This window comes from Oncorhynchus kisutch, unplaced genomic scaffold (assembly GCF_002021735.2).
Source record: "Oncorhynchus kisutch isolate 150728-3 unplaced genomic scaffold, Okis_V2 scaffold711, whole genome shotgun sequence".
NCBI lineage: Eukaryota > Metazoa > Chordata > Actinopteri > Salmoniformes > Salmonidae > Oncorhynchus > Oncorhynchus kisutch.
The window spans coordinates 1-17,043 of record NW_022262656.1 but is presented as its reverse complement, the minus strand read 5'-3'; positions in this window follow the sequence as shown (position 1 = coordinate 17,043).

Genomic DNA, 17,043 nt, shown 5'->3' with positions numbered 1-17,043 from the left:
TGGATTTCAAAGGGTTCTATGGTCTCACCTCACTGATTAAATTGGTTTCAAAGGGTTCTATGGTCTCACCTCACTGAGGACATGGATTTCAAAGGGTTCTGTGGTCTCACCTCAGTGATTAAATTGGTTTCAAAGGGTTCTGTGGTCTCACCTCACTGATTAAATTGGTTTCAAAGGGTTCTGTGGTCTCACCTCACTGATTAAATTGGTTTCAAAGGGTGCTATGGTCTACCCTCACTGATGACATGGGTTCCAAAGGGTTCTATGGTCTACCCTCACTGATTAAATTGGTTTCAAAGTGCTCCATGGTCTCACCTCACTGATTAAATTGGTTTCAAAGGGCTCCATGGTCTCACCTCACTGATTAAATTGGTTTCAAAGGGCTTCATGGTCTCACCTCACTGATGAAATTGGTTTCAAAGGGTTCTATGGTCTCAATACACTGATGACATGGATTTCAAAGGGTTCTATGGTCCCACCTCACTAATTAAATTTGTTTCAAAGGGTTCTATGGTCTCACATCACTCATGACATGGGTTTCAAAGGGTTCTATGGTCTCACCTCACTCATGACATGGGTTTCAAAGGGTTCTATAGACTCACCTCACCGATGACATGGGTTCCAAAGGGTTCTATGGTCTCACCTCACTGATGACATGGATTTCAAAGGGTTCTATGGTCTCACCTCACTGATTAAATTGGTTTCAAAGGGTGCTATGGTCTCACCTCACTCATGACATGGGTTTCAAAGGGTTCTATAGTCTCAGCTCACTGATGACATGGGTTCCAAAGGGTTCTATGGTCTCACCTCACTGATTAAATTGGTTTCAAAGGGCTCCATGGTCTCACCTCACTGATTAAATTGGTTTCAAAGGGTTCTATTGTCTCACCTCACTGATTAAATTGGTTTCAAAGGGTTCTGTGGTCTCATCTCACTGATTAAATTGGTTTCAAAGGGTGCTATGGTCTCACCTCAGTGATGACATGGGTTCCAAAGGGTTCTATGGTCTCCCCTCACTGATTACATGGATTTCAAAGGGTTCTATGGTCTCACCTCACTCATGACATGGGTTTCAAAGGGTTCTATAGACTCACCTCACCGATGACATGGGTTCCAAAGGGTTCTATGGTCTCACCTCACTGATGACATGGATTTCAAAGGGTTCTATGGTCTCACCTCACTGATTAAATTGGTTTCAAAGGGTGCTATGGTCTCACCTCACTCATGACATGGGTTTCAAAGGGTTCTATAGTCTCAGCTCACTGATGACATGGGTTCCAAAGGGTTCTATGGTCTCACCTCACTGATTAAATTGGTTTCAAAGGGCTCCATGGTCTCACCTCACTGATTAAATTGGTTTCAAAGGGTTCTATTGTCTCACCTCACTGATTAAATTGGTTTCAAAGGGTTCTGTGGTCTCATCTCACTGATTAAATTGGTTTCAAAGGGTTCTATGGTCTCACCTCCCTGATGACATGGATTTCAAAGGGTTCTATGGTCTCACCTCACTGATTAAATTGGTTTCAAAGGGTTCTATGGTCTCACCTCACTGAGGACATGGATTTCAAAGGGTTCTGTGGTCTCACCTCACTGATTAAATTGGTTTCAAAGGGTTCTGTGGTCTCACCTCACTGATTAAATTGGTTTCAAAGGGTGCTATGGTCTACCCTCACTGATGACATGGGTTCCAAAGGGTTCTATGGTCTCACCTCACTGATGAAATTGGTTTCAAAGGGTTCTATGGTCTCAATACACTGATGACATGGATTTCAAAGGGTTCTATGGTCCCACCTCACTGATTAAATTGGTTTCAAAGGGTTCTATGGTCTCACCTCACTCATGACATGGGTTTCAAAGGGTTCTATAGTCTCACCTCACTGATGACATGGGTTCCAAAGGGTTCTATGGTCTCACCTCACTGATTTAATTGGTTTCAAAGGGCTCCATTGTCTCACCTCACTGATTAAATTGGTTTCAAAGGGTTCTATGGTCTCACCTCACTGATTAAATTGGTTTCAAAGGGCTCCATGGTCTCACCTCACTGATTAAATTGGTTTCAAAGGGTTCTATTGTCTCACCTCACTGATTAAATTGGTTTCAAAGGGTTCTGTGGTCTCATCTCACTGATTAAATTGGTTTCAAAGGGTTCTATGGTCTCACCTCCCTGATGACATGGATTTCAAAGGGTTCTATGGTCTCACCTCACTGATTAAATTGGTTTCAAAGGGTTCTATGGTCTCACCTCACTGAGGACATGGATTTCAAAGGGTTCTGTGGTCTCACCTCAGTGATTAAATTGGTTTCAAAGGGTTCTGTGGTCTCACCTCACTGATTAAATTGGTTTCAAAGGGTTCTGTGGTCTCACCTCACTGATTAAATTGGTTTCAAAGGGTGCTATGGTCTACCCTCACTGATGACATGGGTTCCAAAGGGTTCTATGGTCTACCCTCACTGATTAAATTGGTTTCAAAGTGCTCCATGGTCTCACCTCACTGATTAAATTGGTTTCAAAGGGCTCCATGGTCTCACCTCACTGATTAAATTGGTTTCAAAGGGCTTCATGGTCTCACCTCACTGATGAAATTGGTTTCAAAGGGTTCTATGGTCTCAATACACTGATGACATGGATTTCAAAGGGTTCTATGGTCCCACCTCACTAATTAAATTTGTTTCAAAGGGTTCTATGGTCTCACCTCACTCATGACATGGGTTTCAAAGGGTTCTATAGTCTCACCTCACTGATGACATGGGTTCCAAAGGGTTCTATGGTCTCACCTCACTGATTTAATTGGTTTCAAAGGGCTCCATGGTCTCACCTCACTGATTAAATTGGTTTCAAAGGGTTCTATGGTCTCACCTCACTGATTAAATTGGTTTCAAAGGGCTCCTTGGTCTCACCTCACTGATTAAATTGGTTTCAAAGGGTTCTATGGTCTCACCTCACTGATTAAATTGGTTTCAAAGGGCTCCATGGTCTCACCTCACTGATTAAATTGGTTTCAAAGGGCTCCATGGTCTCACCTCACTGATTAAATTGGTTTCAAAGGGTTATGTGGTCTCACCTCACTGATTAAATTGGTTTCAAAGGGTTCTATGGTCTCACCTCACTGAGGACATGGGTTCTATGGTCTCACCTCACTGAGGACATGGATTTCAAAGGGTTCTGTGGTCTCACCTCACTGATTAAATTGGTTTCAAAGGGTTATATTGTCTCACCTCACTGATGACATGGATTTCAAAGGGTTCTGTGGTCTCCCCTCACTGATGACATGGATTTCAAAGGGTTCTATGGTCTCACCTCACTCATGACATGGGTTTCAAAGGGTTCTATAGTCTCACCTCACCGATGACATGGGTTCCAAAGGGTTCTATGGTCTCACCTCACTGATGACATGGATTTCAAAGGGTTCTATGGTCTCACCTCACTGATTAAATTGGTTTCAAAGGGTGTTATGGTCTCACCTCACTCATGACATGGGTTTCAAAGGGTTCTATAGTCTCAGCTCACTGATGACATGGATTTCAAAGGGTTCTATGGTCTCACCTCACTGATTAAATTGGTTTCAAAGGGCTCCATGGTCTCACCTCACTGATTAAATTGGTTTCAAAGGGTTCTATTGTCTCACCTCACTGATTAAATTGGTTTCAAAGGCCTCCATGGTCTCACCTCACTGATTAAATTGGTTTCAAAGGGTTCTGTGGTCTCATCTCACTGATTAAATTGGTTTCAAAGGGTTCTATGGTCTCACCTCCCTGATGACATGGATTTCAAAGGGTTCTATGGTCTCACCTCACTGATTAAATTGGTTTCAAAGGGTTCTATGGTCTCACCTCACTGAGGACATGGATTTCAAAGGGTTCTGTGGTCTCACCTCAGTGATTAAATTGGTTTCAAAGGGTTATATTGTCTCACCTCACTGATGACATGGATTTCAAAGGGTTCTATGGTCTCCCCTCACTGATGACATGGATTTCAAAGGGTTCTGTGGTCTCACCTCAGTGATTAAATTGGTTTCAAAGGGTTATATTGTCTCACCTCACTGATGACATGGATTTCAAAGGGTTCTATGGTCTCCCCTCACTGATGACATGGATTTCAAAGGGTTCTATGGTCTCACCTCACTCATGACATGGGTTTCAAAGGGTTCTATAGTCTCACCTCAGTGATGACATGGGTTCCAAAGGGTTCTATGGTCTCCCCTCACTGATGACATGGATTTCAAAGGGTTCTATGGTCTCACCTCACTCATGACATGGGTTTCAAAGGGTTCTATAGTCTCACCTCACCGATGACATGGGTTCCAAAGGGTTCTATGGTCTCACCTCACTGATGACATGGATTTCAAAGGGTTCTATGGTCTCACCTCACTGATTAAATTGGTTTCAAAGGGCTCCATGGTCTCACCTCACTGATTAAATTGGTTTCAAAGGGTTCTATAGTCTCACCTCACTGATTAAATTGGTTTCAAAGGCCTCCATGCTCTCACCTCACTGATTAAATTGGTTTCAAAGGGTTCTGTGGTCTCATCTCACTGATTAAATTGGTTTCAAAGGGTTCTATCAAATCAAATCAAATTTATTTATATAGCCCTTCGTACATCAGCTGATATCTCAAAGTGCTGTACAGAAACCCAGCCTAAAACCCCAAACAGCAAGCAATGCAGGTGTAGAAGCACGGTCTCACCTCCCTGATGACATGGATTTCAAAGGGTTCTATGGTCTACCCTCACTGATTAAATTGGTTTCAAAGGGCTCCATGGTCTCACCTCACTGATTAAATTGGTTTCAAAGGGTTCTATGGTCTCACCTCACTGATTAAATTGGTTTCAAAGGGCTCCATGGTCTCACCTCACTGATTAAATTGGTTTCAAAGGGTTCTATGGTCTCACCTCACTGATTAAATTGGTTTCAAAGGGCTCCATGGTCTCACCTCACTGATTAAATTGGTTTCAAAGGGCTCCATGGTCTCACCTCACTGATTAAATTGGTTTCAAAGGGTTATGTGGTCTCACCTCACTGATTAAATTGGTTTCAAAGGGTTCTATGGTCTCACCTCACTGAGGACATGGGTTCTATGGTCTCACCTCACTGAGGACATGGATTTCAAAGGGTTCTGTGGTCTCACCTCACTGATTAAATTGGTTTCAAAGGGTTATTTTGTCTCACCTCACTGATGATATGGATTTCAAAGGGTTCTGTGGTCTCACCTCAATGATTAAATTGGTTTCAAAGGGTTATATTGTCTCACCTCACTCATGACATGGGTTTCAAAGGGTCCAATGGTCTCACCTCACTGAGGACATGGATTTCAAAGGGTTCTGTGGTCTCACCTCAGTGATTAAATTGGTTTCAAAGGGTTCTGTGGTCTCACCTCACTGATTAAATTGGTTTCAAAGGGTTATATTGTCTCACCTCACTGATGACATGGATTTCAAAGGGTTCTATGGTCTCACCTCACTCATGACATGGGTTTCAAAGGGTTCTATAGTCTCACCTCACCGATGACATGGGTTCCAAAGGGTTCTATGGTCTCACCTCACTGATGACATGGATTTCAAAGGGTTCTATGGTCTCACCTCACTGATTAAATTGGTTTCAAAGGGTGTTATGGTCTCACCTCACTCATGACATGGGTTTCAAAGGGTTCTATAGTCTCAGCTCACTGATGACATGGATTTCAAAGGGTTCTATGGTCTCACCTCACTGATTAAATTGGTTTCAAAGGGCTCCATGGTCTCACCTCACTGATTAAATTGGTTTCAAAGGGTTCTATTGTCTCACCTCACTGATTAAATTGGTTTCAAAGGCCTCCATGGTCTCATCTCACTGATTAAATTGGTTTCAAAGGGTTCTATGGTCTCACCTCCCTGATGACATGGATTTCAAAGGGTTCTATGGTCTCACCTCACTGATTAAATTGGTTTCAAAGGGTTCTATGGTCTCACCTCACTGAGGACATGGATTTCAAAGGGTTCTGTGGTCTCACCTCACTGATTAAATTGGTTTCAAAGGGTTCTGTGGTCTCACCTCACTGATTAAATTGGTTTCAAAGGGTGCTATGGTCTACCCTCACTGATGACATGGGTTCCAAAGGGTTCTATGGTCTACCCTCACTGATTAAATTGGTTTCAAAGTGCTCCATGGTCTCACCTCACTGATTAAATTGGTTTCAAAGGGCTCCATGGTCTCACCTCACTGATTAAATTGGTTTCAAAGGGCTTCATGGTCTCACCTCACTGATGAAATTGGTTTCAAAGGGTTCTATGGTCTCAATACACTGATGACATGGATTTCAAAGGGTTCTATGGTCCCACCTCACTGATTAAATTGGTTTCAAAGGGTTCTATGGTCTCACCTCACTCATGACATGGGTTTCAAAGGGTTCTATAGTCTCACCTCACTGATGACATGGGTTCCAAAGGGTTCTATGGTCTCACCTCACTGATTTAATTGGTTTCAAAGGGCTCCATTGTCTCACCTCACTGATTAAATTGGTTTCAAAGGGTTCTATGGTCTCACCTCACTGATTAAATTGGTTTCAAAGGGCTCCATGGTCTCACCTCACTGATTAAATTGGTTTCAAAGGGTTCTATTGTCTCACCTCACTGATTAAATTGGTTTCAAAGGGTTCTGTGGTCTCATCTCACTGATTAAATTGGTTTCAAAGGGTTCTATGGTCTCACCTCCCTGATGACATGGATTTCAAAGGGTTCTATGGTCTCACCTCACTGATTAAATTGGTTTCAAAGGGTTCTATGGTCTCACCTCACTGAGGACATGGATTTCAAAGGGTTCTGTGGTCTCACCTCAGTGATTAAATTGGTTTCAAAGGGTTCTGTGGTCTCACCTCACTGATTAAATTGGTTTCAAAGGGTGCTATGGTCTACCCTCACTGATGACATGGGTTCCAAAGGGTTCTATGGTCTACCCTCACTGATTAAATTGGTTTCAAAGTGCTCCATGGTCTCACCTCACTGATTAAATTGGTTTCAAAGGGCTCCATGGTCTCACCTCACTGATTAAATTGGTTTCAAAGGGCTTCATGGTCTCACCTCACTGATGAAATTGGTTTCAAAGGGTTCTATGGTCTCAATACACTGATGACATGGATTTCAAAGGGTTCTATGGTCCCACCTCACTGATTAAATTGGTTTCAAAGGGTTCTATGGTCTCACCTCACTCATGACATGGGTTTCAAAGGGTTCTATAGTCTCACCTCACTGATTAAATTGGTTTCAAAGGGTTCTGTGGTCTCATCTCACTGATTAAATTGGTTTCAAAGGGTTCTATGGTCTCACCTCACTGATTTAATTGGTTTCAAAGGGCTCCATGGTCTCACCTCACTGATTAAATTGGTTTCAAAGGGTTCTATGGTCTCACCTCACTGATTAAATTGGTTTCAAAGGGCTCCTTGGTCTCACCTCACTGATTAAATTGGTTTCAAAGGGTTCTATGGTCTCACCTCACTGATTAAATTGGTTTCAAAGGGCTCCATGGTCTCACCTCACTGATTAAATTGGTTTCAAAGGGCTCCATGGTCTCACCTCACTGATTAAATTGGTTTCAAAGGGTTATGTGGTCTCACCTCACTGATTAAATTGGTTTCAAAGGGTTCTATGGTCTCACCTCACTGAGGACATGGGTTCTATGGTCTCACCTCACTGAGGACATGGATTTCAAAGGGTTCTGTGGTCTCACCTCACTGATTAAATTGGTTTCAAAGGGTTATATTGTCTCACCTCACTGATGACATGGATTTCAAAGGGTTCTGTGGTCTCCCCTCACTGATGACATGGATTTCAAAGGGTTCTATGGTCTCACCTCACTCATGACATGGGTTTCAAAGGGTTCTATAGTCTCACCTCACCGATGACATGGGTTCCAAAGGGTTCTATGGTCTCACCTCACTGATGACATGGATTTCAAAGGGTTCTATGGTCTCACCTCACTGATTAAATTGGTTTCAAAGGGTGTTATGGTCTCACCTCACTCATGACATGGGATTCAAAGGGTTCTATAGTCTCAGCTCACTGATGACATGGATTTCAAAGGGTTCTATGGTCTCACCTCACTGATTAAATTGGTTTCAAAGGGCTCCATGGTCTCACCTCACTGATTAAATTGGTTTCAAAGGGTTCTATTGTCTCACCTCACTGATTAAATTGGTTTCAAAGGCCTCCATGGTCTCACCTCACTGATTAAATTGGTTTCAAAGGGTTCTGTGGTCTCATCTCACTGATTAAATTGGTTTCAAAGGGTTCTATGGTCTCACCTCCCTGATGACATCGATTTCAAAGGGTTCTATGGTCTCACCTCACTGATTAAATTGGTTTCAAAGGGTTCTATGGTCTCACCTCACTGAGGACATGGATTTCAAAGGGTTCTGTGGTCTCACCTCAGTGATTAAATTGGTTTCAAAGGGTTATATTGTCTCACCTCACTGATGACATGGATTTCAAAGGGTTCTATGGTCTCCCCTCACTGATGACATGGATTTCAAAGGGTTCTGTGGTCTCACCTCAGTGATTAAATTGGTTTCAAAGGGTTATATTGTCTCACCTCAGTGATTAAATTGGTTTCAAAGGGTTATATTGTCTCACCTCACTGATGACATGGATTTCAAAGGGTTCTATGGTCTCCCCTCACTGATGACATGGATTTCAAAGGGTTCTATGGTCTCACCTCACTCATGACATGGGTTTCAAAGGGTTCTATAGTCTCACCTCAGTGATGACATGGGTTCCAAAGGGTTCTATGGTCTCCCCTCACTGATGACATGGATTTCAAAGGGTTCTATGGTTTCACCTCACTCATGACATGGGTTTCAAAGGGTTCTATAGTCTCACCTCACCGATGACATGGGTTCCAAAGGGTTCTATGGTCTCACCTCACTGATGACATGGATTTCAAAGGGTTCTATGGTCTCACCTCACTGATTAAATTGGTTTCAAAGGGCTCCATGGTCTCACCTCACTGATTAAATTGGTTTCAAAGGGTTCTATTGTCTCACCTCACTGATTAAATTGGTTTCAAAGGCCTCCATGCTCTCACCTCACTGATTAAATTGGTTTCAAAGGGTTCTGTGGTCTCATCTCACTGATTAAATTGGTTTCAAAGGGTTCTATCAAATCAAATCAAATTTATTTATATAGCCCTTCGTACATCAGCTGATATCTCAAAGTGCTGTACAGAAACCCAGCCTAAAACCCCAAACAGCAAGCAATGCAGGTGTAGAAGCACGGTCTCACCTCCCTGATGACATGGATTTCAAAGGGTTCTATGGTCTACCCTCACTGATTAAATTGGTTTCAAAGTGCTCCATGGTCTCACCTCACTGATTAAATTGGTTTCAAAGGGCTCCATGGTCTCACCTCACTGATTAAATTGGTTTCAAAGGGTTCTATGGTCTCACCTCACTGATTAAATTGGTTTCAAAGGGCTCCATGGTCTCACCTCACTGATTAAATTGGTTTCAAAGGGTTCTATGGTCTCACCTCACTGATTAAATTGGTTTCAAAGGATTCTATGGTCTCACCTCACTGAGGACATGGATTTCAAAGGGTTCTGTGGTCTCACCTCAGTGATTAAATTGGTTTCAAAGGCCTCCATGGTCTCACCTCACTGATTAAATTGGTTTCAAAGGGTTCTGTGGTCTCATCTCACTGATTAAACTGGTTTCAAAGGGTTCTGTGGTCTAACCTCACTGATTAAATTGGTTTCAAAGGGTTCTATGGTCTCACCTCACTGATTAAATTGGTTTGAAAGGATTCTGTGGTCTCACCGCACTGATTAAATTGGTTTCAAAGGGCTCCATGGTCTCACCTCACTGATGACATGGGTTTCAAAGGGTTCTATGGTCTCAGCTCACTGATTAAATTGGTTTCAAAGGCCTCCATGGTCTCACCTCACTGATTAAATTGGTTTCAAAGGGTTCTGTGGTCTCATCTCACTGATTAAATTGGTTTCAAAGGGTTCTGTGGTCTCACATCACTGAGGACATGGATTTCAAAGGGTTCTGTGGTCTCACCTCAGTGATTAAATTGGTTTCAAAGGGTTCTGTGGTCTCACCTCACTGATTAAATTGGTTTCAAAGGGTTCAATGGTCTCACCTCACTGAGGACATGGATTTCAAAGGGTTCTGTGGTCTCACCTCAGTGATTAAATTGGTTTCAAAGGGTTCAATGGTCTCACCTCACTGATGACATGGATTTCAAAGGGTTCTGTGGTCTCAACTCACTCATGGCATGGGTTTCAAAGGGTTCTATAGTCTCACCTCACCGATGACATGGGATCCAAAGGGTTCTATGGTCTCACCTCACTGATGACATGGATTTCAAAGGGTTCTATGGTCTCACCTCACTGATTAAATTGGTTTCAAAGGGTGCTATGGTCTCACCTCAGTGATGACATGGGTTCCAAAGGGTTCTATGGTCTCCCCTCACTGATTACATGGATTTCAAAGGGTTCTATGGTCTCACCTCACTCATGACATGGGTTTCAAAGGGTTCTATAGACTCACCTCACCGATGACATGGGTTCCAAAGGGTTCTATGGTCTCACCTCACTGATGACATGGATTTCAAAGGGTTCTATGGTCTCACCTCACTGATTAAATTGGTTTCAAAGGGTGCTATGGTCTCACCTCACTCATGACATGGGTTTCAAAGGGTTCTATAGTCTCAGCTCACTGATGACATGGGTTCCAAAGGGTTCTATGGTCTCACCTCACTGATTAAATTGGTTTCAAAGGGCTCCATGGTCTCACCTCACTGATTAAATTGGTTTCAAAGGGTTCTATTGTCTCACCTCACTGATTAAATTGGTTTCAAAGGGTTCTGTGGTCTCATCTCACTGATTAAATTGGTTTCAAAGGGTTCTATGGTCTCACCTCCCTGATGACATGGATTTCAAAGGGTTCTATGGTCTCACCTCACTGATTAAATTGGTTTCAAAGGGTTCTATGGTCTCACCTCACTGAGGACATGGATTTCAAAGGGTTCTGTGGTCTCACCTCACTGATTAAATTGGTTTCAAAGGGTTCTGTGGTCTCACCTCACTGATTAAATTGGTTTCAAAGGGTGCTATGGTCTACCCTCACTGATGACATGGGTTCCAAAGGGTTCTATGGTCTACCCTCACTGATTAAATTGGTTTCAAAGTGCTCCATGGTCTCACCTCACTGATTAAATTGGTTTCAAAGGGCTCCATGGTCTCACCTCACTGATTAAATTGGTTTCAAAGGGCTTCATGGTCTCACCTCACTGATGAAATTGGTTTCAAAGGGTTCTATGGTCTCAATACACTGATGACATGGATTTCAAAGGGTTCTATGGTCCCACCTCACTGATTAAATTGGTTTCAAAGGGTTCTGTGGTCTCACCTCACTCATGACATGGGTTTCAAAGGGTTCTATAGTCTCACCTCACTGATGACATGGGTTCCAAAGGGTTCTATGGTCTCACCTCACTGATTTAATTGGTTTCAAAGGGCTCCATTGTCTCACCTCACTGATTAAATTGGTTTCAAAGGGTTCGATGGTCTCACCTCACTGATTAAATTGGTTTCAAAGGGCTCCATGGTCTCACCTCACTGATTAAATTGGTTTCAAAGGGTTCTATTGTCTCACCTCACTGATTAAATTGGTTTCAAAGGGTTCTGTGGTCTCATCTCACTGATTAAATTGGTTTCAAAGGGTTCTATGGTCTCACCTCCCTGATGACATGGATTTCAAAGGGTTCTATGGTCTCACCTCACTGATTAAATTGGTTTCAAAGGGTTCTATGGTCTCACCTCACTGAGGACATGGATTTCAAAGGGTTCTGTGGTCTCACCTCAGTGATTAAATTGGTTTCAAAGGGTTCTGTGGTCTCACCTCACTGATTAAATTGGTTTCAAAGGGTTCTGTGGTCTCACCTCACTGATTAAATTGGTTTCAAGGGTGTGCTATGGTCTACCCTCACTGATGACATGGGTTCCAAAGGGTTCTATGGTCTACCCTCACTGATTAAATTGGTTTCAAAGTGCTCCATGGTCTCACCTCACTGATTAAATTGGTTTTCAAAGGGCTCCATGGTCTCACCTCACTGATTAAATTGGTTTCAAAGGGCTTCATGGTCTCACCTCACTGATGAAATTGGTTTCAAAGGGTTCTATGGTCTCAATACACTGATGACATGGATTTCAAAGGGTTCTATGGTCCCACCTCACTAATTAAATTTGTTTCAAAGGGTTCTATGGTCTCACCTCACTCATGACATGGGTTTTCAAAGGGTTCTATAGTCTCACCTCACTGATGACATGGGTTCCAAAGGGTTCTATGGTCTCACCTCACTGATTTAATTGGTTTCAAAGGGCTCCATGGTCTCACCTCACTGATATAAATTGGTTTCAAAGGGTTCTATGGTCTCACCTCACTGATTAAATTGGTTTTCAAAGGGCTCCTTGGTCTCACCTCACTGATTAAATTGGTTTCAAAGGGTTCTATGGTCTCACCTCACTGATTAATTGGTTTCAAAGGGCTCCATGGTCTCACCTCAATGATTAAAATTGGTTTCAAAGGGCTCCATGGTCTCACCTCACTGATTAAATTGGTTTCAAAGGGTTATGTGGTCTCACCTCACTGATTAAATTGGTGTCAAAGGGTTCTATGGTCTCACCTCACTGAGGACATGGGTTCTATGGTCCTCACCTCACTGAGGACATGGATTTCAAGGGTTCTGTGGTCTCACCTCACTGATTAAATTGGTTTCAAAGGGTTATATTGTCTCACCTCACTGATGGACATGGATTCAAAGGGTTCTGTGGTCTCCCCCTCACTGATGACATGGATTTCAAAGGGTTCTATGGTCTCACCTCACTCATGACATGGGTTTCAAAGGGTTCTATAGTCTCACCTCACCGATGACATGGGTTCCAAAGGGTTCTATGGTCTCACCTCACTGATGACATGGATTTCAAAGGGTTCTATGGTCTCACCTCACTGATTAAATTGGTTTCAAAAGGGCTCCATGGTCTCACCTCACTGATTAAATTGGTTTCAAAAGGGTTCTATTGTCTCACCTCACTGATTAAATTGGTTTCAAAGGCCTCCATGGTCTCACCTCACTGATTAAATTGGTTTCAAAGGGTTCTGTGGTCTCATCTCACTGATTAAATTGGTTTCAAAGGGTTCTATGGTCTCACCTCCCTGATGACATGGATTTCAAAGGGTTCTATGGTCTCACCTCACTGATTAAATTGGTTTCAAAGGGTTCTATGGTCTCACCTCACTGAGGACATGGATTTCAAAGGGTTCTGTGGTCTCACCTCAGTGATAAATTGGTTTCAAAGGGTTATATTGTCTCACCTCACTGAATGACATGGATTTCAAAGGGTTCTATGGTCTCCCCTCACTGATGACATGGATTTCAAAGGGTTCTGTGGTCTCACCTCAGTGATTAAACTTGGTTTCAAAGGGTTATATGGTCTCACCTCACTCATGACATGGGTTTCAAAGGGTTCTATAGTCCTCACCTCACTGATGACATGGGTTCCAAAGGGTTCTATGGTCTCACCTCACCTGATTTAATTGGTTTCAACGGGCCCTCCATGGTCTCACCTCACTGATTAAATTGGTTTAAGGGTTCTATGGTCTCACCTCACTGATTAAATTGGTTTCAAACAGGGCTCCTTGGTCTCACCTCACTCGATTAAATTGGTTTCAAAGGGTTCTATGCGTCTCACCTCACTGATTAAATTGGTTTCAACAGGGCCTCCATGGTCTCACCTCACTGATTTAAATTGGTTTCAAAGGGCTCCATGGTCTCACCTCACTGATTAAATTGGTTTCAAAGGGTTAGATGGTCTCACCTCACTGATTAAATTGGTTTCAAAGGGTTCTATGGCTCACCTCACTGAGGACATGGGTTCTATGGTCTCAACCTCACTGAGGACATGGATTTCAAAGGGTTCTGTGGGTCTCACATCACTGATTAAATTGGTTTCAAAGGGTTATATTGTCTCACCTCACTGATGACAGTGATTTCAAAGGGTTCTGTCGTCTCCCCTCACTGATGACATGGATTTCAAAGGGTTCTATGGTCTCACCTCACTCATGACATGGGTTTCAAAGGGTTCTATAGTCTCACCTCACCGATGACATGGTTCCAAAGGGTTCTATGGTCTCACCTCACTGATGACATGGATTTCAAAGGGTTCTATGGTCTCACCTCACTGATTAAATTGGTTTCAAAGGGTGTTATGGTCTCACCTCACTCATGACATGGGTTTCAAAGGGTTCTATAGTCTCAGCTCACTGATGACATGGATTTCAAAGGGTTCTATGGTCTCACCTCACTGATTAAATTGGTTTCAAAGGGCTCCATGGTCTCACCTCACTGATTAAATTGGTTTCATCAAAGGGTTCTATTGTCTCACCTCACTGCATTAACATTGGTTTCAAAGGCCTCCATGGTCTCACCTCACTGATTAAATTGGTTTCAAGGGTTCTGTGGTCTCATCTCACTGATTAAATTGGTTTCAAAGGGTTCTATGGTCTCACCTCCCTGATGACATGGATTTCAAAGGGTTCTATGGTCTCACCCTCACTGATTAAATTGGTTTCAAAGGGTTCTATTGGTCTCACCCTCACTGAGGACATGGATTTCAAAGGGTTCTGTGGTCTCACCTCAGTGATTAAATTGGTTTCAAAGGGTTATATTGTCTCACCTCACTGATGACATGGATTTCAAAGGGTTCTATGGTCTCCCCTCACTGATGACATGGATTTCAAAGGGTTCTGTGGTCTCACCTCAGTGATTAAAATTGGTTTCAAAGGGTTATATTGTCTCACCTCACTGATGACATGGATTTCAAAGGGTTCTATGGTCTCCCCTCACTGATGACATGGATTTTCAAAGGGTTCTATGGTCTCACCTCACTCATGACATGGGTTTCAAAGGGTTCTATAGTCTCACCTCAGTGATGACATGGGTTCCAAAGGGTTCTATGGTCTCCCCTCACTGATGACATGGATTTCAAAGGGTTCTATGGTCTCACCTCACTCATGACATGGGTTTCAAAGGGTTCTATAGTCTCACCTCACCCGATGACATGGGTTCCAAGGGTTCTATGGTCTCACCTCACTGATGACATGGATTTCAAAGGGTTCTATGGTCTCACCTCACTGATTAAATTGGTTTCAAAGGGCTCCATGGTCTCACCCCACTGATTAAATTGGTTTCAAAGGGTTCTATTGTCTCACCTCACTGATTAAATTGTTTCAAGGCCTCCATGCTCTCACCTCACTGATTAAATTGGTTTCAAAGGGTTCTGTGGTCTCATCTCACTGATTAAATTGGTTTCAAAGGGGTTCTATCAAATCAAATCAAATTTATTTATATAGCCCTTCGTACATCAGCTGATATCTCAAAGTGCTGGTACAGAAACCCAGCCTAAAACCCCAACAGCAAGCAATGCAGGTGTAGAAGCACGGTCTCACCTCCCTGATGACATGGATTTCAAAGGGTTCTATGGTCTACCCTCACTGATTAACTTGGTTTCAAAGGGCTCCATGGTCTCACCTCACTGATTAATTGGTTTCAAAGGGTTCCATGGTCTCACCTCACTGATTATAATTGGTTTTCAAAGGGCTCCATGGTCTCACCTCACTGATTAATTGGTTTCAAAGGGTTCTATGGTCTCACCTCACTGATTAAATTGGTTTCAAAGGGCTCCATGGTCTCACCTCACTGATTAAATTGTTTCAAAGGGCTCCATGGTCTCACTCACTGATTAAATCGGTTTCACAAGGGTTATGTGGTCTCACCTCACTGATAAATTGGTTTCAAAGGGTTCTATGGTCTCACCTCACTGAGGACATGGGTTCTTGGTCTCACCTCACTGAGGACATGGATTTCAAAGTGTTCTGTGGTCCACCTCACTGATTTTAAATGTTTCCAAAGGGTTATTTGTCTCACCTCACTGATGATATGGATTTCAAAGGGTTCTGTGGTCTCACCTCAATGATTAAATTGGTTTCAAGGGTTATATTGTCTCACCTCACTCTGACATGGGTTTCAAAGGGTCCAATGGTCTCACCTCACTGAGGACATGGATTTCAAAGGGTTCTGTGGTCTCACCTCAGTGATTAATTGGTTTTCAAAGGGTTCTGTGGTCTCACCTCACCTGATTATAATGGTTTCAAAGGGCTCCATGGTCTCACCTCACTGATTAAATTGGTTTCAAAGGGTGTTATGGTCTCACCTCACTCATGACATGGGTTTCAAAGGGTTCTATAGTCTCAGCTCACTGATGACATGGATTTCAAAGGTTTCTATGGTCTCACCTCACTGATTAAAATTGGTTTCAAAGGGCTCCATGGTCTCACCTCACTGATTAAATTGGTTTCAAAAGGGTTCTATTGTCTCACCTCACTGATTAAATTGGTTTTCAAAGGCCTCCATGGTCTCATCTCACTGATTAAATTGGTTTCAAATCAAAGGGTTCTATGGTCTCACCTCCCTGATGACATGGATTTCAAAGGGTTCTATGGTCTCACTCACTGATTAAATTGGTTTTCAAAGGGTTCTATGGTCTCACCTCACTGGAGGACATGGATTTCAAAAGGGTTCTGTGGTCTCACACTCACTGATTAATTGGTTTCAAAGGGTTCTGTGGTCTCACCTCACTGATTAAATTGGTTTCAAAGGGTGCTATGGTCTACCCTCACTGATGACATGGGTTCCAAAGGGTTCTATGGTCTACCCTCACTGATTAAATTGGTTTCAAAGTGCTCCATGGTGCTCACCTCACTGATTAAATTGGTTTCAAAGGGCTCCATGGTCTCTCACCTCAACTGATTAAATTGGTTTCAAGGGCTTCATGGTCTCACCTCACTGATGAAATTGGTTTCAAGGGTTCTATGGTCTCAATACACTGATGACATGGATTTCAAAGGGTTCTATGGTCCCACCTCACTGATTAAATTGGTTTCAAAGGGTTCTATGGTCTCACCTCACTCATGACATGGGTTTCAAAGGGTTCTATAGTCTCACCTCACTGATG